Raw genomic sequence first — 23136 nt, 5'->3', positions numbered from 1 at the left:
CCACCCCTACCTTCAAGAGGTGGTGATACAAGACAAGGATGAGCCGATGGGGCCGCACCTCCTCCTGCCCTCTGCGTGCTCGGCCGGCCATTCATTGCATGCCTCGCTGCATCCCCCAGTCTGTCAACAGCTGTGGCTTGTCCTTGTTTGGTCTTGTCCTCCCTCCATAGTTCCGGCATCAGGCAGGGCACATGAATTGTGCCAGACAAACACTTGTGAATTGTGAATGGGGCCATGAGCCTCAGAAGTGCCCGGTGGTCTCCTTGCTTCCCTGCTCCTCTGCGTCCCCAAGAAGCCGTTTGGGGTGAGGACTGTATGACTATTGTGGTGCCTCAGACCCCAGCCCGGAGGCGTGCCAGCAGTGAGAGAAAGGCTCATGCTCAGGGCTGGTGCCCTCCGGCTGGGCGAGCCCGGAGCACCTTGTAAGGCATGTCTGAAAAGGGCACCCCTGGGTGCTGCGGCCCATAGCTTATCCTTCCTGGGTCCTTTGTACAGACCCCTGGTGGAGATGTGGCCCTGAGGTCTTCCTCACTTTTCCAAGCCGGAGAGGGAGTGCAAGTGTTCCTGCTCACTACTCCAGGGCTTCTGTCGGCCCTTCTCCTCAAAGACCCGTGGAGGGCCCCCTCCCCAGCCGACCACTTTCATTTCACCCCTGCCCCACCCATGTCGCCTTGGCTCCCACGGCTTGGAACTTGACCTCCTGCTGAACTCCTGCTCTGGATGCCCCGCTCTCCCCTGTGTCTACCTGCCCCACAGCTCTGCTGACCCCTCTGACACCAACCTCATGATTAGAGTCACTTTCCCTCCCTCTTTTTTTTTTCCTTCAAGTAACAGATGGAATTGGGGGCCTCTCCGGTGCTCAGCACCAAGGATACAGCAGTATCTATTTTTCTTCTGCCTTTAAGGAGATGGAATTCTATGATGAAAGTGATTGTGGTCATGCTTTGAGAGTACCAGAGGAATGGGGCAATATGGAGGGGCAGGGCCTGGATCAAATGCCCTCACTGGTTGGGGAACCACCAGCCCCCCAGAGGAGGTGTGGTCCAATAGGCAGAACTCACACCTGGACAGAAGCCCCCAAGTGACAGCTGTCATGCAAGCAGGGAGTGTGTTGGGGGCCAGCCTGGGCATGGGGTCTGATAGAAGGCAAAACTGGGCCATGGGGAGGCAGTAATGTTCATGTGAGGGCAGAGACCCTGGCAAACAGTACCAGAGAGGTCTTTCCTAGAACTCATAGAAAGTTCCTAGTTCTTCTGAGAAGTTGTTATAACAGAGGACAACATGCCAGACGCTTGGCCAGAGAAAGTAAGATGGAGACGAGGGTCTGAAATTGATCCCTGACCTGTGGTGGTGCAGTGGATAAAGCATCGACCTGGAATACTGAGGTTGCTGGTTTGAAGCCCTGGGCCTGCCTGGTCAAGGCACATATGGGAGTTGATGCTTCCTGCTTCTCTCCCTCCCCCCCGTTCTCTCTCTCTCTCTCTCTCTCTCTCTCACCATCTTTCCTCTCTAAAATAAAGTCTTAAACAAAAAGAATGGAGCATTGAAAAAAAGAAGAAATTGTGCAGAATCCCACAGATCAAAATTGGGGACAGCTTGACCAGGTGGTGGCGCAGCGGACAGAGCAGTGGACTGGGACACAGAGGACCCAGGTTAGAAACCCAGGCTTGAAGCCCAAGGTCACTGGCTTGAGTCCAAGGTCACTACTTGCTTTACTGTAGCCCCCCAGTCAAGGCACAAATGAGAAAGCAATCAGTGAACAACTGAGGAGCTGCAACGAAGAATTGATGCTTCTTATTTCTCTTCCTTCCTGTCTGTCTGTCCCTATCTGTCCCTCCCTCTGACTCTCTGTCTCTTTAAAAAAAAAAATTGGGGACAAAGATGTGCTGCTGAGCCTGACCAGGCGGTGGCACAGTGAGTAGATAGAGCTTTGAGCCTGGGAAACTGAGGACCCAGGTTTGAAAACCCAAGGTCACCAGCTTGAATATGGGGTTCATCTGTCTTGAGTATGGTGTCGCCGGCTTGAGCATGGGATCATAGATCATGGTCGCTGGCTTGAGCAAGGGGTCACTGGCTCGGCTGGAGCCTCCATGGTCAAGGCACATATGAGAAAGCACTTAATGAACAACTAAGGTGCCACAACGAAGAATTGATGCTTCTCATCTCTCCTTTCTTGTCTGTCTGTCCCCTTTCCCCTTTCTTTCCCCTGATTCTTGCTAAAAAATAAAAAAGATGTGCTGCTGAAACCCTAAAGTGTTGAACCTAAACTCCTTAAATCCCCTTAACCAAGGGCTGGCGGGCTGAGCCCACAGCAGCCGCTGGCAGCTGGGAGAGGCGGGAGAAAGGCCTGGCAGTCATTCCGCCCATAAAGTTTTCAATTTAGTAAGATGATTTGAGATGATAAAGAGGCATCTGATAAAGTGCACATCTGTTCTTTGGGAAGGAGAAAAGAATGCAACATAAGGATTCTATCATCTCGTTCCCTGGGGCCTCATTCAGAGGCTGACTTTTATACCTTGGATTGAAGCCAAAGTTCATTGTGAACTTGAAGTGTTGAGAAAAGTAAATTCACCTTTCAGTTGATTTTATTATGACTACATTGGATAGAATTTGGAGAATCTGGACCGAGAGTCCACTTGGAGCCGCAGTGGGGCTCAGAGCCAGGTAGGGGAGAGCAGTGACCACCCGTGGGCATCCATCCATCCAGGGAGCCCTTATCCCAGGCCCTCTTGTGGGCCACAAAGCCAGGAGCCTGAATCCAAATGGCAAGATTAGCTTGAGAAACCAGGACAAACAAGAGCTTAGGACCTGATATATTCTATATAGATAAATTTCTGTCAGTTTCAGGATACAGAATCCCGCTCAAAAGAGCTCAAATAAAATAGGTTTATTTAAGAATATGTTCTCCTGGCCACCTAAAACAGAAGCAGAAGAGCTGGCCTCTTGGGGGTTGGACTAAATATTGGAACAAGGCTGACTTCTCTTCTCAGGGGCCACAAAGAGTCTCATTTTGGCTTTTGCCTCTTCTTTTTGCACCTGATCCATCCTGGCCACCATGCCCAAGTCTATGTCATGATCCCTCAACTTGAGAGCTCCCCACTGAATGCCTCTGGTACCTACTGATGTCGGGGTACTGTGGAAGGCCTCAGAGTAGAAGAGACCTCCAAGGAAAGGAGTATAAAGTGAGCTGATCAGAGGGCTGACAGCAGACCCACCAGGAGGTAGGAGAAAGAAACAGTGTGATAATGGGAGCAGGTAGTAGGTCTGTGTCTTTGGCTCCAGAGAAGAATGAATGATGGAGCAGCCTGTGGTTTGCAGAGGTGATGGGTGAGTGATGTGGGGCAGCTTCCTTTTGGGTGAACCTGGTGTTGAGGCCAACCCTGCTAACTTCATACCCACTTTGTCATTTATGTTATTTTCATGGGAAAATACTTTATGAGTTCCCATCAACCATCTTAATACAGGGAATTGGAGGACACAGCCTCGTGAGAGCTGGGTGCGTGACTGAGGATCAGTTCTTTGCCTCTCGGTTTTGCCAACTGAACGGTTGTGCCTCACTTCCTGTAGTGTCACTTTCTGGTTCGTCTTAACCTGATTCTATTTTTGCTCTCCTTTAACTGAGTTTTTGTTTGTATTAATTGAATGGGATTCTGTTTCCTGTTCTTAATTTAAATAGTGGTTGGTTTCTAAAGCAGAGTGAAATGAAATAAACCACACTTAAAGTCTTTTTATTTATGCAACCCTCCAATCCATTGTTCTAGCATTAGTGACATAGATATAAAAAATATTTCCTGCCTCGACTTAAGAGAACCCGTGGTGGATTTTTTTTTGACAAAATAAAGGATGATTTACCAGTAAGTAATCACCCTCCTAAAGTGTTTGAACTTACTATTTTTTTAGAGAGAAAGGAAGGGATGTGGGGGTGAGAGAGAGAGAGAGAGAGAGAGAGAGGGAAGCATCAACTTTTTACTCCACTTAGCTGTGCACCCATTGATTGCTTCTCATACATACCCTGACTGGGGCTTAAACCAGTGACCGCAGGGATGAGCTGGTGGTGCCTTTGGGATTGAACCCTGACTGGGGCTCAAACCGGCAACCTGAACTGGTGACCTCATGGTCAAACCAGCAATCCCGGGATCCAGCTGGCGACCCCAGAATGAAACCAGTGACCTCAGCGCTCCAAGACAACGCTCTCTTCTCTGCATCACTGGCCAGGGCACATTTGTAGTTTTCTTAAAGCTATGTGCCTTTGCTCTGTATTTCTTGGCCTCTTGGGAATTGAGTTTTGTTTCAAATGCACTTACAACTCAAGTATTTTCTCATTGGGCACAATCGTTTTTGGACAAAACTAGTGCCACAACCCTTCAGAGTTACCCACTGTATGACAGACCTTGGCCCTGTCACTTCACCTCATGAGACCGCATTTCCTTATCTGTAAAATGGGAGGGTTGGACTTTAAGCTTCCTGGGGGTCAAGAATGAGTCTCCCAGTTCTTTTGCTAAAGATAATCTGTGAATGGGTGGGGATTCACGGTGCAGGGGCCGCTGCATGCTCGTCTGATTGGACAACCAGGACTTTTGGCTCCTCCTTCATCGATGCCTCATGGAAATTTGGAACAGTCCGCTCAAATTGCATCTAACCCAAGACCTCTGGAGACACTCCAGGTGACTCCCACAGATTTTGGCAGGAATGAGGCTGTGGCCTCCCTCTGTCCTGAGACAACAGTAAACAGCAATGGGCTGGAGAGAGGAGGGTGAGAAACCTCAGCCTGCCTCCTGCAGCAGAGCCACATGAGGGGCGGAGACACAGCGCACCGGTGACAAGTGAGCCAGACTGGGAGAGCCAGAGACGCAGCTCGAGGGCGGCAGGTGGCCCTGCTGGTGTGAGTTTGGAGAGAGGCTCCCCCCGCCCCCGTCATACTAACCTGTGCCTGATGCGTAGGACAAAGTCACATACCTGCTGGGGCTGTTCACACAACATCTGCAGGTCATTATTTCTGTGGTTTCCGAGGAGGTCCAGAGAGAGGAGGTGATGGTGGCGGTGGAGTTGCCAGTGGAGTCTTGTCCCGTGTTCTGGTCATCTTCTCTCTCTTTGCTGTCCTTCAGGGAGCCTGCATGCCCATAGCTGCGAGAAAGCCCCAGCTGGCCTTGACACTGAACCTCTCTGATTTTTATCGGCCCCCATCCTGCTTCACCTGCTTTTTGTTTCCCAGGTTCTCCATTACCCTGTAGCATCCCTGCACCTTGGCTGCCATTGCCCGAGGACGTCCTGTCCTCCCTCACATTGGCACCCACCAGAGGCATGACCTTTGCATTCACTCCGCAGTGCAGAGGTCCTAAGGGGTAGGCCCAAGAGACAAATCTGGTCTGCAGATGGGTTTTATTTGTTATGTAGTGCTTAGTTCATTTTTTAAACTTACCGCCAACATTTAAAAATTAGGTTTCTCATAAATATTCAGAATTTTGGCTTCTCTTGGAAGTTGGAAGATCTGGCCATGCTGGTCTAGCAACGCCACATGGTGACAATCAACGGTGTTTCATAATGATGAGTTGAAATCCAGAGGAACAGATGCGCTGTGGTTTGCCGCAGACCCACTGCTCTCTATCCATCTTCCCCACCCGGCCCCTTTCACTCTGATGTGTTACTTGCATGGTCCTCCCAACTCTAAGCATTTGAGTTTGCATATTAGGCTATGGGGTAAGAGACACCATATTTGGGCCTTCATTCAGGTCCCATAACCTGGTCAGGGCCACCACTCTCCTTCTCCATTAAAGGAGGAGGATCCTAGCCTGACCAGGTAGTGGCCCAGTGGATAGAGTGTCAGCTGGGATGCTGAGGACCCAGGTTTGAAACCCCGAGATCACTGGGTTGAGCATGGGCTCATCTGGCTTGAGCATGGGCTCACCAGCTTGAGTGTGGAATCATAGATATGACCCCATGGTTGCTGGCTTGAGCCCAAGGGTCAGTGGCTTAAAGCCCAAGGTCACTGGCTTGAATCCAAGTCCCTGGCTTGAGCAAGAGGTCACTGGCTCGGCTGGAGCCCCCTGGTCAAGGCATGTATGGAAAAAACAATCAATGAACCACTAAGGTGCTACAACTATGAGTTGATGCTTCTTATTTCTTTCCCTTCCTGTCTGTCTGTCTGTCCATCTCTCTCTCTCTCACTCACTTAAAACAAACAAACAAACAAATAAAAAAAAGGGAGGGGGATCCTAGAGCTTCAACTGTTGCCTGGTTGCTGGTAGTCTGGAGAGAGATCCTGCCTCCAGAACCTCTTTTCTTCTTTCCGTAAACTTTCATTCCCTGGCCCCTGCTTGCAGTACAGCCTGTCATGTCCAGGGCTCTGCAAGCACAGGGGGAAATGCAGAAGAGTCAAACAGGACACCCGGTGTCTTGCAGGGGTGGTTAATGGCCCAGCACATGTGTTGGCATCAGTACAGGTTCTTTCCGCCCCAGTGAATCCGAGGGATAGAACCATTAGTAGGTATTAACCTCTCTGAAACAAAGGGCCCGTTACACTTTGCTGACATATGCCGCCATCCCAAAGAACATTAGTTAACTTAGCCTCGATTTACCTGTATTCTCTTAAAGGTAAGAATTGCTCTGCACTTGTCCTTGAACCAAGCTGAAGTCTGTCCTAAAAGATCAAAAACAGGTCATGAAGCTCCATGCTGGTCATTCTGCCTCTCTCCTCTAGTTCTCTAGAGAGGGCTTGGGTTGGCCTTGTCCTGGCTTTGATTCCCAGGGTTCCTTGCTATTGTTTCTGTGACCCAATGTATGGGGTTTGCCCTTTGAGACATTTTTACATCTTTATTGGTAATTTGGTCATCTGTGCAAAGGCCATGCTATAAAATCCTTCTAGGATTTTCTATGAAGATAAACGTACTTTACCTCATTAAGCTCCAGTTTCCTTATCTGTAAAATGGAGATAATGATCACTCCTTACCCCACATGGGTGCAGTGAGAATTAGCCGAGAAAATATATGCAAACATTAGCCAATCCAATTTGGGCCAATTCGAATGGATGCATTTGTAAGCATCTACTATGAGCTCCACATGGTAGAGATAGAGAGGTGTTGTCTCAGTCCTCAGGGAGGTCATTGTCTTGTAGGGGCAACGGACTGGCTCATAGATAATTATTTACGGGCTTGGTATGATCGAGGCCGGGAGCTCCTTGAGGGCAGGAACTGCGTCTGATCTGGCTTCTGTCCCTGGCACCTGGTACAGTGCCTGGCACAGAGAGGGGTGCCCCATAGAAGCTTGTTGAATGAATGAATGAACGAACGAACAAGTAAAGGGCCAGGGGGAGACATTAATGAAGCCAAGAAGAGGGGGATGGCTTCATGCAGAAAGCTGAGCTTAGAATCTGAGTCATAATTGCATTAATCCCACAATTTTATTTGGGGACACTGACACATTTATATTATTTACCCAATTCATCCAGGAACATGAAATGTCTTTCCTTACTATTCCTCTTGTAGTTATACACATTTCCTATTAATGTTATCCCAAGTCCTTTATGTTGACTATTTTGAATGGGCCCTCCGAGATTTCCTATTGGCATGTCTCAGCCTGAGGAATGGGCAGTGGGTGCCTGTGTCACGTCTCAGAGCTGAGTAAGGTGTTCCTCCCTCTCCTTCCTCATATCCAGCTGAGGACTGAGTTATGTCCGTACATCACCTAACTGGCTCTCCTAAGCACCCTCCTCTCCATCGCTACAGTCCCTCCACACTCCAGGATGTCATCACTCCTTGCCCAGAGAAGGACATTAAGGTCTGTGGTATCTGACACCCTGCAGCCCCCCTCCCTGGGTCCCCCCCTCTCTCCAGCACTATGTAGAGCAGGGGTCCCCAAACTACAGCCCGCGGGCCGCATGCGGCCCCCTGAGGCCATTTATCCGGCCCCCACCGCACTTCCGGAAGGGGCACCTCTTTCATTGGTGGTCGGTGAGAGGAGCATAGTTCCCATTGAAATACTGGTCAGTTTGTTGATTTAAATTTACTTGTTCTTTATTTTAAATATTGTATTTGTTCTCATTTTGTTTTTTTTACTTTAAAATAAGATATGTGCAGTGTGCATAGGGATTTGTTCATAGTTTTTTTTATAGTCTGGCCCTCCAACGGTCTGAGGGACAGTGAACTGGCCCCCTGTGTAAAAAGTTTGGGGACCCCTGATGTAGAGGGTGTCAGGGAGGCAGGCAGTAAACACATAAGCAAATAAAGGAGATCATTGCTGGTAGTGCTTAGTGATCCCCAAAGGAAATAAACGAGGCCTGAGTATTCTTCTAGAATCTCCCCTTAAGCTTTCAGCTCGTTGGTTCATATTTTGGCCCTCAGTGTCTCAGGGAAGAATTTAATAGTGTCCACCATGCTCCCGTGTCCTCGCGCCTCTCTCTTCCTGTCTCACCGTCAGCTGTGAGCACTGTGTGTCTGCATTTCCCCCTGCCAAGCCCCTCTAGTGCTCCGCTGCAGTCACACCTGCTCTAGAAGCATCCCCTCAAGCTTCTGGAAATCTGTGTGAAGGGGCCTCCCCAAAGAATCCCCGAGGATCTTTGAGGACCAGCAATTCTACTCTGTAGGTTTGCAGAACCCCAAAGGACAAAACCCCACTGGAAGTTCAGGTGACAGTCATTGCCATGAGGCAGAGAACTGCTACTCCTTTCTTACCTGTCTTCTTCTCTCTCCCTTTCCTTCTTCCAAATGAGACTGGGATGAGCTCTGAGACCTTGCTAAAGTTTTGGCCACGGGGTAGGGCAGAGATAAGCCCTCACCTGTCAGGTCAGTTCAGGCATGTCCTGAACTGGGGGAGGCTGGAGTCTGGGCAGAGCTGCGCTTGGGGGACAGGGAGGGCTGGTACAGTTGTGCTCCTGGCCAGAGCTTAGGCCACAGTATGGTCATCAAGATAAAAGAGGCTGAGGCCTCCTGAAGTGACCTGAAGAGTAATCACTAGTAAGATTAGGGCTACACTGTGCCAGGCACTGTATTAGGTGCGCTCACGACCTGAAAAGTTAGATCCTATTACGTTCATTTTTACGGATAAGGAAACTAAGGACTCAGAGAAATGAAATATCTTGCCAAAGACCACTTATATCAAAAGAAGCTGTGCTATCAAGCCGGGCAAGTTGTTTCCCTTCTATGTTCTATTCCTGCCTAACACCCTCCCATCTCTACTTGTTGGAATCCTTTGTGTACTTCAGTGCCACTTCCAGGAAGTCCTCCTGGGCTTCCAGATTGGGAGTAGGATTTCCTTCATCTGATTGCTTTCACTGTTCTTTGTGCCTCATGGCTCCTGTGGGGGGGAGGGGGTGGTCAGTGTCTGGTTCACTACTGTATCTCCCACACAGCCTAGCATATTGTGGAACTAACTTGATTCAAGGTAGCTGCTGAGCCCTGGCTAGAAGTGAGCATCTAAGGCTTAGATGGTTCCGAGGGAATCCACTGGTTCTGAGCTCAGCTGGAAGTGAGGAGCCCTCCTTTGTGCCTGGAGGGGACCATTTTCTAGTCAGTCTTCAAGGACATCTGGCCTGATCCCTGGTTTAGGGACTGAGAGCTTTGACTATCAGTACTTGTCAGGGCAACCCCTGGCGGGCAGGGTTTCCCTAGGAAGGTGGAGAGTGGTTTGCTGGGGCAGCTTCCCTGGGGACTCAGGCTCCCGTTCCTCATCTGCCTTCTCCTCCCTTGCCTCAGAGGCCCTGCCCCACCCTTTGGGCACTCCACACATCAGAATACAAACAGGTCTCTCTGAGCTGAGCCTTCAGATCATCCCTGACATGCAAATCCAGAAAGTCTCCCTGTGAACCTGCCCCTTTGTGGTCTAGCTGCCTGGGAGAATAAGGAGCTGGGGTTTTCCCGACCTTATCTACTGAGACTTTGCTATGGATTATTTAGGTTGAAATCTTCTAGTCCTGTATTGTAAAGGCCATCAGTGGAGTCAGATGGGCCTGGGATTGTGTCCGAGTGTTGCTCTGTGATGACGGTGGATGAGATATTTCAAGTTTTCCAAGCCTCGGTTCTCTCATTTGTAACTAAAACTTGTAATAGTCCCCACCTCACAGGACTGTGCTGCGAATTAACTAAGAAAATCCACAGAAGGCAGCAGACACAGCCCTTAGCACACGCAGAGTCCCCAGTAAGCATTATTGGTTCTCTTAGCAGAGCTCTAGGCTTCCATTTGGAACTGTCGCCCTGTCAACGGCACTCAGCCTATCTTGGCCAATCAGCTCCGCTCTCCCAGGGATAACAGCATGACGGCACATCACCTGGGTCACTCGAGTCTTGAAGTATATCTTCAGTTAATGTTTTATTTATTTATTTATTTATTTATTTATTTATTTATTTATTTATTTCAGAGACAGAGAGTGAGTCAGAGAGAGGGATAGACAGGGACAGACAGACAGGAACGGAGAGAGATGAGAAGCATCAATTATTAGTTTTTCATTGCGCTTGCAACACCTTAGTTGTTCATTGATTGCTTTCTCATATGTGCCTTGACCATGGGCCCTCAGCAGACCGAGTAACCCCTTGTTGGACCCAGCGACCTTGGGTTCAAACTGGTAGACTTTTTGCTCAAACCAGATGAGCCTATGCTCAAGGAGGCGACCTCGGGGTCTCGAACCTGGGTCCTCTGCATCCCAATTCGACGCTCTATCCACTGCGCCACCACCTGGTCAGGCTCAGTTAATGTTTTTATAGTTATTTGATATCTCAAGTTGTTATGAGTGGGCGCCACTGGGGACAAGGTTTAAAGAAGTCTTGTGCCTGGATGCAGTGGGCGCTCTTCTTCTGCTGACTGTCTCTGACTTTCCGTGGGTTCTCAGCCTGAACTTGGTTGTGCTAAGTCTACTTTAAGGAGAACTTAAACATTTGCTTAAATTGTGATACTTTGGGTATAAAATGTCTTGTCTCCATGCCTTGTTGTTCCATCCCAGGCTGCTCCATCAGACTTCAGAACAGTTTTAGAGTCAACAGAGATAGTAACAATAGTAGTGATAGCTAGCTCACTCAATGAGTGCCGATTGTTCCATGTATTAGATCTCTTAATTGTCATAAGAACCCTATGAGTTTCTTATCCCCATTTTATGGGTGAGAAAATTGAGGCACAGAGAGGGTAAGTGATTTATTTAAGATCACACAGGTAGGAAGTGGTAAGGTCAAGGTTTAACCCTAAGCAGTCTGATTCTGGAGCTTGTACTCTAGGTCTAACTTGCACAGCACCTGACTTACTGGAACCTTAGGTATACAGCGATCTGGTGAGTTGTAGGCTGTTACATTCAGGGTCTGTGACAAATCACACCTAGCATAGTCATTTCCTTATACAGTCCTTTACCTCAGTGGCACTGGACTTGGTCATGGGTCTTGGTTTGGCCAATAGGACACCAGTAAGCAGAAGCTGAAAAAGCATTGGGTCTGGTGTTTTTGGGACGCTGCCTCTTGGAACCTCGAGGCCATCCTGCTGCTGTAAGGAAGCCCAGGGAACCCATGTGGAGAAGCCACATGGAGCAGAACCGAGGCCCCAGACCCGTGGCTCCAGGTGCGCCATCTCAACCATTCCCCAACCGTTTTGGTTTTTTTTTTTTAACTTATTTTTTAAGGGACAGAAAGAGAGTCAGAGAGAGGGGTAGACAGGGACAGACAGACAGGAATGGAGAGATGAGAAGCATCAATCAGTTTTTCATTGCGTGTTGCAACACCTTAATCATTGATTGCTTTCTCATACGTGCCTTGACCGCGGTTCTTCAGCAGACCGAGTAACCCCTTGCTGGAGCCAGTGACTTTGGGTTCCAGCTGGTGAGCTTTTGCTTAAACCAGATGAGCCCGCGCTCAAGCTGGCGACCTCGGGGTTTCGAACCTGGGTCCTTCCACATCCCAGTCCGACACTCTATCCACTGCGCCACCGCCTGGTCAGGCCCCCAGCCGATTTGAGCCATCCTTAGCTCAGGCCCCAGACACTGTGGAACAGAGACAAGCCATTTCCCTTTGTTCCTTGCCCCAATTCCTGGCTGTCAGAATTAGAAGCAAGCATACAATTGTTATTGTTTAAGCCTCTCTGTTTAGAGGGGTAGTTTGTATGTAGCAATGAATGATGGAAACAGCCAAGAGGCCAAAGCCAGGCTGAGTACGAAAGATATGGACCAGGTGTGCAAGAATGCCAGGGCTAGGAGAGAACTGGAGGCTTGAAGCCAGGTGACCAACAGGTGCTCCAAGAGCATACCTAAGCCCAAGATCTGGTGTAGTTCAAACCACCATCAGGGACCCAGAAAAGTGGCGACACAGGAATTCAGAGTGGATGAAGGGTCCACCACCAAGCAACATGTATATCCGACTGGAGGCTCTGGGAAGAGAGCTCAAATCTGATGATTAGAAAGCCTCCATGACCTTCTGCCTGGGCAGGAGCAAATTCTGAGTCCTCATCAGCCAGTACAGGACAAAGCCATGAGCCAGTTAGGGACTGAAGAAGGAGGGCAGATCTCGGAAGGGCCCACCCAACACTGTCTGAGAAAAGGAAGAGAAGGTTTTCACCGACTCTCTTGAGTTCCATCTTGCCAAGGTATGGACTCCTTATTTTTTTCTTTCCCTTGTCAGAATAGAAAATCAGAAAATAAAGATTGGAGCACAACTTCCCATCTGTGTAAACACAACTATTTTCTTTCCCACTGGAAAAAGGTTTCCCTAGCAACTGTGTGTGTGTGTGTGTGTCTCTGTGTGTGTACCCGTGCATACAGACATTGCAAACTGCAGAGCACGCGTTTTTAGGCAAACCGTAATCTAGTTCTTTTTGAAGATCTTTTTAGTTCCAGATTTTTTATAGTTATATATTTAATAAAATTTGGAAATTTCAGAAAGTATATAAGAAAATAAGTCATCCAAAAATCAGTCAGAGATAATCACAATGGACATTGTGGATACTTCCATCTAACATTTTTCCTTTTATTTCTGTATGTGCTTTCTCTAAAAGGTGGAATCATGCCCTGGCCAGGTAGCTTAGTTGGTTAGAGCATCATTCCGACATGCTGAGGTTGTGGGTTTGATCCCTCCCTGGTCAGGGCGCATACAAAACTCAACCAGTGAATGCATAAGTAAGTGTAACAACAAATTAATGTTTCTCTCTCGCCCTCTCTCTCCCTTCCTTACTCTTTCTAAAATCAATTAAAAAAAAAAATGGAATTATACTAGAGTCTATTGGAATCATATTGGGTACTACTTTCTAACCTTTTTCTGATTTAATGATGATATGAACGTTTCTCATTTAGCAACTGTTTTCTTCTAAAACAGTTCAGAAGGTTACAAGGTGTTTCATTATATTATTATTCATTTTACTACTCCCCTACTGGGCATGGTTAGTCTTTATTATTAAAAACGGTGAGAAGGCCCTGGCCGGTTGGCTCAGCGGTAGAGCGTCGGCCTGGCGTGCGGGGGACCCGGGTTCGATTCCCGGCCAGGGCACATAGGAGAAGCGCCCATTTGCTTCTCTACCCCCACCCCCTCCTTCCTCTCTGTCTCTCTCTTCCCCTCCCACAGCCAAGGCTCCATTGGAGCAAAGATGGCCCGGGCGCTGGGGATGGCTCCTTGGCCTCTGCCCCAGGCGCTAGAGTGGCTCTGGTCACAGCAGAGCGACGCCCTGGAGGGGCAGAGCATCGCCCCCTGGTGGGCAGAGCGTCGCCCCTGGTGGGCATGCCGGGTGGATCCCGGTCGGGCGCATGCGGGAGTCTGTCTGTCTCTCCCCGCTTCCAGCTTCAGAAAAAAAACAAAACAAAAAAAAAAACGGTGAGAAGTACATCCGTTGTCCTTACTATCAATCAGTTTTTTAGTACCAAAATCCAGAAGTCATATTCTTGGTTCCAAATCATATTGCCTGTTTTAAAAGCCTTTGATACATTTTGTTAAATTACCTCATAAAATGTCAATTTATATTGCTCCTCCACCAGCCCTGTACAAGAATCCCCATTTTGTTATATACTCGCCAATGTTAAATCACTTCATTGACAAAAATTGGCAATAATCTTTTAACTCATTTCCTTTTCCTTTCTGTAGCATTTGAAATTTGGCATATATTTAAAAATTGCTTGGCACCAAATTACTTAGGATTACACGATGTTATCATTGTGGTTGTATAGTTCATTCCTGAATCAATCTTTTAAATGGGCTTTGTCATTTTTTTCCCCTAATGAATAATTAAAACTTCAGCTAAGCCAGTGTGGCCTGCAGTTTTCTGAGGTCTACAGATGTTTCATTCATTTGCCTTGCCTAGAATGCTTGCTCAGACCATATCTGCACAGGGCTGAGGAACAGGGGTTATGAGCATGGATTCTAGAGTCAGAAGGGCCCACCTTGGAATCCAAGTTCAGTCACTTACCAGCTGGATGACATTGAAGAACTTACTCATGAGCTTCAGTTTTTTTATTTTTTATTTTTATTTTTTATTTATTCATTTTAGAGAGGAGAGAGAGAGAGAGAGGAGAGAGAGACAGGGGGGAGGAGCTGGAAGCATCAACTCCCATATGTGCCTTGACCAGGCAAGCCCAGGGTTTCGAACCGGTGACCTCAGCATTTCCAGGTCGATGCTTTATCCACTGCGCCACCACAGGTCAGGCATGAGCTTCAGTTTTATCTTCTGTCAAAGAGGAATAATATGACTTATTCATGAGGTGGCTGTACATTTGCATATGACCAAAAGGCAGGACAAACTGAGACCGCCTAAGGCGCAGTTGTAAGGCTTAGACTGCAGGAGCTGGTGTGGCTCGCAGCCCCCCACTTCCAGCCTATCAGAATCTTTTTTACTTGCTTAACCCTCCCACTTTTTTTTTCTTTCTTTATTTTTATTTTTTTGCTGGAATACTGTCCCCAAACGGATACCTTTCTTTCATCATTTAGGTCTTGGCTCAAATGTTGTCTACACAGAGAGCCTTGGGCTCCTTTTGTGTCATTGCTCTTTCCAAAGCTTTGTTTTAGTATCTACAGAGGCTTAATCCCCCATGCAATGACTTGTTCATTGTTGACTTCCACCCGGTACACTAGTACCACGAAGTATACTGTGAAGGTAAGCTCTGCCTGTCCCTGCCTTCAGGAATCCAGCACAGTGCTGCCTCAAGCAGTCACTTAACCAAGGATTTACTGAATGAATGGACCAGTAATAAAGCAATATTTAGGATCTTTACAGGAGATTACTTTTTCTTTTCCATAGAGTAAAGCAAAGCACTTTCTTGCTAGATTTATTAACTCTCATGGGTCAGTTGTAAACACATGTATTAAAAAGTCAGTGTTGGCTAGCCTGTTGGCTTAGTGGCAGAGTATCAGCCTGGCATGTGGATGTCCCAGGTTCAATTCCCGGCCAGTGCACACAGGAGAGGCAACCATTGGTTTATCTACCCCTCCCCCTCCCTCTTCTTTCTCTTCCTCTCCCACAGCCATGGCTCAGTTGGTTCAAGTGCATCAGCCCCAGATGCTGAGGATGGCTCCCTGGAGTCTCTGCCTCAAGCACTAAAAATAGCTTGGTTGCAAGCATGATCTCAGGTGGGCAGAGTGTTGGCCCCAGGGGTTGCTGGGTGGATCTGGGTGGGGCACATGTGGGAGTCTCGCTATCTCCCATCCTCTCAGTTGGAAAAGAAGAAAAAAAGTAAAAATAAATAAAAAGTCAATATTAACCTAAAAATAAAAAAGTCAGAATGAGAAGCAACAAATAAGTGTTTATTTGAGATCAAAGAATTGCAATTTGTGAAAAACACATTCAGGCAAAAACCCAAATAGCGTTCCCCCAAAACAGGTGAGAGGGGCTCAGGTCTCTCATGGGAAAGGGAAGGAGGATGAGGGAAGCTGCATTGAAGAAGAAGAGTTCATTGGTTCTGGATGAGGTGAGATTAGATTTGTACTTCATGGACTGGCTTGAGGTTCGGTCACCAGGCAAAAGGCGAGATTTGTACTTTCATTGATTGGTTAGCGATTCAGTCATTGGGGAAGTCCAGCTTCATTAGTCCTCACAAACAGGATATTCTCGTTGTTACTGACTATTTGGAATGTTGGCAGTTGTGTCTAGTGTGGAAGATAAAACAAGATGTGTGGGGCAGTTCCTCTGAAATGGCTACTCTGGCCATATTTTAATATGGCCCCACTCAAGTCATCTTTCATTCCACGAACATGAGAGCGAAGATGATCCTGGCAGGGTTCCTTCAGCATGAGATGTATGCTTTGACACCAGACGGATTGGGAAAGAATCTCTCCACCCAAAGACTGTGTGTTCCCAGTGATATCTTAACTGCTGTAAGCCTCAGTTACCTTGCATTTAAAATGGGAACACAGCCCTGGCCGGTTCGCCTAGCAGTAGAGCGTCGGCCTGGCGTGCGGAGGACCCGGGTTCGATTCCCGGCCAGGGCACATAGAAGAAGCGCCCATTTGCTTCTCCACCCTCCCTCCTTCCTCTCTGTCTCTCTCTTCCCCTCCCGCAGCCAAGGCTCCATTGGAGCAAAGATGGCCCGGGCACTGGGGATGGCTCGGGCACTGGGGATGGCTCCTTGGTCTCTGCCCCAGGTGCTAGAGTGGCTCTGGTCGCGGCAGAGCTACGCCCCAGAGGGGCAGAGCATCGCCCCCTGGCGGGCAGAGCATCGCCCCTGGTGAGCATGCCGGGTGGATCCCGGTCGGGCGCATGCAGGAGTCTGTCTGACTGTCTCTCCCCGTTTCCAGCTTCAGAAAAATACAAAAAATAATAATAATAATAAAATAAATAAATAAATAAATAAATAAAATAGGAACACAGCCACTGGAGAGGGGTGGTATGAGGACTAAGTTGGCAACATGCATGTACTTGCAAATAATCAGCACTTAAAATGGTAGTTATTCTTGTATAGGTCTACCAGAAAGTTCTGTCCGTTTCTATCACAAGTTTCAACACATAAGCACATGTTTATTTGGCGTGTGTGTGAGTGCCTCTCTATTTTTATCACTTAATGTATACATACTGACGTAGCAAATTAACTAAAACAAAGTTGATTCACGTTAGTCTTATGTGTGAAGCCATAGTGTACCCATGGCTACTGATAAAGTTCATTTACGCCACTGTAATTTTTACGAATTTCTTCAACAAGGAAGAAATGCTACAGAAGCATGTCTGTTGCATCCACCATATTCCCTGGACTTAGCACCCTCTGACTATCACTTGTTTTTGTCCTTACAAAATTTTTTGAAGGGCAAAAAATTCAAAAATGAAGAAGATATCAAACAAGTACTGGTCCAATTTTTCGCATCAAAAGATAAAACATTTTTCAAAAATGGGATATACAAATTGCCCTCACACTGGCAAGAAATCATTAATAATAATGGCAATAATATTATATTTAATAAAGTTTATTGACGGTAAGAAAAATTTGTATTTTGTTTTATTCCAAAAACGGACAGAACTTTCCGGTAGACCTTATATTTAAGAAAATTAAAACCCTAGTGATGTTTGGCGCTAAGAATGAGGGATGGGGGGAATAATTAATATAAAGTTTTGTTTATTAATTACCAAGTTAAGAATATGAATTCATAGTCTCTGTTGTTCATATGAACAATATTGATCAATGGAACAAGGCTCTCCCCTCTCGGACTTTGGAAAAGTCCGTCCTTTTCTGCTGTCTTTGGATATACATAGTTAATATTTCATTAATTATGGTGGAGGGGCGTTGTGTGTACATCAGTGTCTTATCTGATGCATATAATTAAGCCACTTTTTTTGTTGGGAGCGGAAGAAAATTGGGCTTTCCCAAAGAAAAGCAGCTTGCTCCCAAAGTTGCTAACAGATTGCTTCTTAATTGAATTTGGGAGGTGAATTATATGGTGAATTAGAAAAAAGAACAACTCTGAATTTAGTGAATTGTTCCATAAAGGAAACGGTGGGATTGAATTGCAAATGCTGGATAGAAACATCTCAGGCTGGCCCCCGGGCATCACGGGCCGCTGACCTCTGCTGTATTTCAGCTAGAGCCTGAACGGGCCCTGAGCTCTCTTTTCAAGGCCCGGAGGGCATTCTTTCCCAGAGACCAGCTGTAAGCCTGGATTTCTTATGCAAAGGAGACGTTTGAATAAACCCCTGTGACTAATGAAATCTACCAGATCTTTGCATATCCTCTCACTGAAGAAGTAATTAACCAAAGATCAAATAGAAGGATATATATATGTATTTTTTTTCAAATATTTTTGTCTTGAAATCATACCTAGAGAAAAGTATATCCCACACCCCAAGTGCCTCCCCTACTGCCCGATCTTTGTCTGCATCAGGCTGTGTTTCTCCCTTCCTTATTCTGTGTGCCTGTTCCTGCAGTGTTAGCCACAGTCACACCTGTCTTACCCATTTGCCAGTTTCTAGTGAAACAGAGCAATACTTTCCACCAATTGAGACCTGCGAAACTTTTAGTGTTTGATGTCTGTCTCCAGCCCCACATCTTCCATTCCTGGTGAGCTTGGAAGGAGATAGGTCGGTTGTAACAACATATCCTGAGATGGGGCTTCCTCTTACTGGATTCTCTGAATATTGACTCTCAATCTTGGCTGCATTTTGGAGCCACGTGGGGAGCTTTAAAAAATCCCAAGGCTCAGGCCAGGCCCCACATTTAGACAAGAACCTCTAGAGGTGGGACCCAAGCATCAGTATTTTTCTAAAGAGCTTCCCAGGTGCAGCCAAGATTTAGAACCATTGCTGCAAGAATATCTGCATTCCTCCCTCCGAAGCTGATAAAAACAAATTTTCCCATCAGTTAGGCTGAATTGGAAATGATCGAGTTCTCTTTTCAAGCACTGTCTACCTAATTCGTCCACTCCTCCATCTGTTTATCTGCCTGTCCGTCCATCCATCCATCCATCCATCCATCCATCCATCCATCCATCCATTTATACATTTATTTTATTGAGTGACGGCTCTGTGCTAGGCACAATGTTGGCTGTTCATTTTGGGGCAAGATAAAATCCCTTTCTTCAAAATGCTAAAACCTAGAAACCAGGCTCCCAGCTGAGTAAACAGGAAATCACACTACCTTATGACTCGGGATGTAAGTCCAGGGGGCTGTGGGGGCACAGAGGAGCCCCTCTAACCTGAGAGGAGCAATGAGACAGCTTCCCAGAGGAAGTGGTGTTCAGACTGACACTCGAAGGACCAGCAGATTTTGGCCAGGTGAAGAGGTGGGTGTGGCTGAGGCAAGTGCATCAATAAGAAGGAAGTGGAAGTCCAAGTGCTGTAAGTAGCACATTCAGAGCACAGCAGGGGAGTGGGGAGAATGGCAGGAAGCCCCGAAGCACCAAGTGAGGGAGGCCAGTGGGGCTGTATCACAGGGACCTCATCAGTTATGGTAGGAGTTGGAACTCATCCCAGGCGCAGTGGGGAGGCTTGCCAGGGTTTTTCATAAGAGGAGTGGCCAAACCACATTAATTCCAGGTAGATCCCAGGCTCAGCTGTACTGGAAGCATGAGATTTGAGCTTCTGAGAAAACTCTTCTAAGAATACAGAGCCTTCAGTCTCTTGCTGTTAAGGATGACAAAGAAGGGATCTGTGTTGCTGACTGCCAGGACCTCAGCCTCGTCGTTGACTTTGGACATCCTCCCACAGACCTGGAAGATGCCCTGCATCCCTCGTGAATCACCAGCCTCTCCAAGGCACCCCTTGTTCTCCTGACCGTTTTGGGTCTGAGGCTGAGCGGAGGGAGCATGGGTTTGGGGGTCAGACAGGATCCACCTCTGGTTGTTACCACTACTAACAGTCACTTCACCTCTTGGAGACTTGTTTCTTCATCTGTAAAATGGGAATATTTGTGGCCCTTGTTTCACCGGGTCTTTGTGAGGCTAGAATTATAACATGTAAAGCCAGGAAAGCATTTAGCATTGTTCTCAGTGCATAGCCAGCACCATATTTGGCACTTAGTGAACACTTGCTCTTTCCCTGCCCCATCTACCATCTACCGGAGGGCACCCATTCACCCCCAACTCCGGAGCTTGAGAACCCCAAGCACCAAGAGGTGAAGGGAATCAACCCGCTCGCACCTCCCCCTGCTTCAGGGGTGCTTGGTTCCCAGCCTCCTCAGCCTTCGCTCCTCAACCAAAGCCTCCAGCTAACCTGGGACAGTCTGTGCCCAGGTGTACTTACAGGTCTATTTCTTTTGTTTCCCCAGCCCTTGTGCAGGAGCCAAGCGGGTTTAAACTTACCAATCTTCCAGGCTGGGCGTGCTATATGGAATCTCCTTTCAAATCCTAGCTCCTGTGTCTTTCTCCTACCCACTACTGCAACCTGGGTCATATTCAAAGCTGCAATTACAAAGCTCTTTTGTGTCCTCTGGTTCCCATCTAGGGCTTTCAAAATAAAAATTCAAATCCTGGCCCTGGCCGGTTGGCTCAGCGGTAGAGCATCGGCCTGGCGTGCGGGGGACCTGGGTTCGATTCCCGGCCAGGGCGCATAGGAGAGGTGCCCATTTGCTTCTCCACCCCCACCTCCTCCTTCCTCTCTGTCTCTCTCTTCCCCTCCCACGGCCAAGGCTCCATTGGAGCAAAGATGGCCCCGGGCGCGCTGGGGATGGCTCCTTGGCCTCTGCCCCAGGCGCTAGAGTGGCTCTGGTCATGGTAGAGCGACACCCCGGAGGGGCGGAGCATCGCCCCCTGGTGGGCAGAGTGTCGCCCCTGGTGGGTGTGCCGGGTGGATCCCGGTCGGGCGCATGCGGGAGTCTGTCTGGCTGTCTCTCCCCATTTCCAGCTTCAGAAAAAAAAAAAAAAAAATTTCAAATCCTGAAAATGGCCTTCAAAGCTGCACATGAGCTGACTCTCCAGACCCTCCCCTGCCCACTGGCCTCGCTGCCTGCTACCCTCTCCCTCATTCATTTTATTCCAGTCAGACCCTCTTCTCTCCTGCCAAGTATACTCCCACCCCAGGACCTTTGCACCTACTATTCCCTGGGTCTGGAATGCTTTCAGATAGCTGCAGACTCTCTCCCTCACTTTCTTCAGGCTTCTGCTTTTCTTGCCTAGCGTTCACTGTTTCGCTCAACCTCATTTATTTTCTTCATAGTGCTTATTAACAACCGACTTGGATATGGAGTTGCCTATTTGTTTATCATTTTCTCCCCTATCCTCCATCAGAATATAATTTCCATGAGGTCAGGGTAGGCTTTGTTCAGTGTCATATCCTGTGCAGCAGAAACAGCATCTGGGATGTCGCAGGTGCTAGATAAATATTTGTTGAATGAGTGAGTTCCTAAACAAACCCATGACCTCATTTGGTCCTCGCAGCAGCCCATTTGACAGATGGAAAATACTAACACCCAAGGTCTATCCACAGTCACACAGTGGAGGAAAAACGAAGCTAGTCCCAGAGCCTTGGCCTTGGACTCTCCTCCACTCTGTACATGGCATATTCCTCTGCTGGCCAGCGATTTTCATACCACCAGGATTTCCCCTGACCTTTCGCCTGAGAGGAAATGATACTGCAAGGGAAGAATACCCAGAAGGCCAGGAGCTGGCAGTGGACGCCCCGGCAGCTGCAGGGAGTGTGTGAGTGGATTCCGAGTTGGCCAGAAAGGCATCGGAAAGAGCAGGATGAAGGCATACAAAAATGTCAGCATGCGCCTGGTCCGCCGCCAGCGTCGGAGTCCCAAGAGGGGAAGAGGTAGTCTGTCTGTGGAGCCGGGATGTGGGACCACAGGGCTGTCTCCAGGACTCGTCTGCGGCCAGACCCTGGTGTTCCGTGTTTGGGACCCTTCCTAGCTGTGTGGCACAGGGAAAGATCAGAGGGCTCTGACGAGGAGGCTGTCCTGAGCCCTCAGCTTCCATGATGGGCTGGGCAACCCTAGGATAATCATTTTGTGTCTGTTTTCTCTTCTGTAAGATGGGATGACACTCTGTCTGCCACTGAGTATTCTACTCAGGGTCAGAGGGGATGTGGGGAAACTGCTTTATAAGCGGTAAATTTCTAAACAAAAGCAGAAATAATTTTGCATCAGTACACAGATTGTCCTATAGTTACTGTGGTGTGGATTCCTATGTATAATAGTCTCTCATGGACACAGGCACTGTCCTCAAATATGCTTCCTGGTGTCACTACCTACCCAGTTGCTCAAACTGCAAATATAGGAGCCCCTGGTGGCCTTTCTGAATCCCACCAGCTTCTCTTGTTGCTCTGCCTCCAACTCTGTCTTGAATGTGACAGGTCCCCAGCATGTCCATTGTGCTGCCCAGCCCATACCACTGCTGTCTCTCCTCTGAGCCTTCACAAGGCTCCTAACTGATCTCCTGGCTTTCGCTTTTGCCTGCCAGGGAGATCTTGGTAAAACAAATAAAAACACATCCCTCTGTCCTTCTTCTGCTTTAAACCCTCTCCCTTTGGCCACCATGATCGACGCCTCCACAGGGCCAGCTTGCTCCTGATCTCGGTTCTTTCCCATCCTGCCTTCTGCTGGGGTTGTACTGACCAGAGCTCTGTGTGCCTCCTCCCTGGAAGGTCTTTTCTGACCACCTTCTAGGCAGCTGCTCCAGTCACCGTCTACCACTTATTGGATTGGATCTGCAGAGCATTTTCTGAATATGCAATGATCTTATTTTTCTTTTCTTTATTGTCCAGCCATTTAGAATATACTCACTTGTCTGTCTTGTTCACTGCTGGATCCCTAGTGCTGGAACTGTACCTGACTCACAGTGGGTCTAGTAAGAATTGGTGATTGAAGCCCTGGCCGGTTGGCTCAGCGGTAGAGCGTCGGCCTGGCGTGCGGGGGACCTGGGTTTGATTCCCGGCCAGGGCACATAGGAGAAGCGCCCATTTGCTTCTCTACCTCCCCCCCTTCCTCTCTGTCTCTCTCTTCCCCTCCCGCAGCCAAGGCTCCATTGGAGCAAAGATGGCCCGGGCGCTGGGGATGGCTCCTTGGCCTCTGCCCCAGGCGCTAGAGTGGCTCTGGTCGCGGCAGAGCGAGGCCCCGGAGGGGCAGAGCATCACCCCCTGGTGGGCAGAGCATCCCGCCCCTGGTGGGCGTGCCGGGTGGATCCCGGTCGGGCGCATGAGGGAGTCTGTCTGACTGTCTCTCCCCGTTTCTAGTTTCAGAAAAATACAAAAAAAAAAAAAAAAGAATTGGTGATTGACCATGTTCCTGGTGGGGATAGGTGTGAACTGGCTTATAGATCATGGCTACTAGCTACCCAATTT

At 48.1% G+C, this 23136-nt stretch overlaps 1 protein-coding gene across 1 annotated transcript in view; it reads left to right on the top strand.

Annotated features, from left to right (window-relative positions):
- The window catches only part of TLL2 (tolloid like 2), a 143966-nt gene that overhangs the window by 41111 nt on the left and 79719 nt on the right, over nt 1-23136 (top strand). The gene's annotated exons all lie outside the window — the stretch shown is intronic.

This window comes from Saccopteryx bilineata, chromosome 7 (assembly GCF_036850765.1).
Source record: "Saccopteryx bilineata isolate mSacBil1 chromosome 7, mSacBil1_pri_phased_curated, whole genome shotgun sequence".
Classification (NCBI taxonomy): Eukaryota; Metazoa; Chordata; class Mammalia; order Chiroptera; family Emballonuridae; genus Saccopteryx; species Saccopteryx bilineata.
This window is presented reverse-complemented; position numbering and strand designations above follow the sequence as displayed.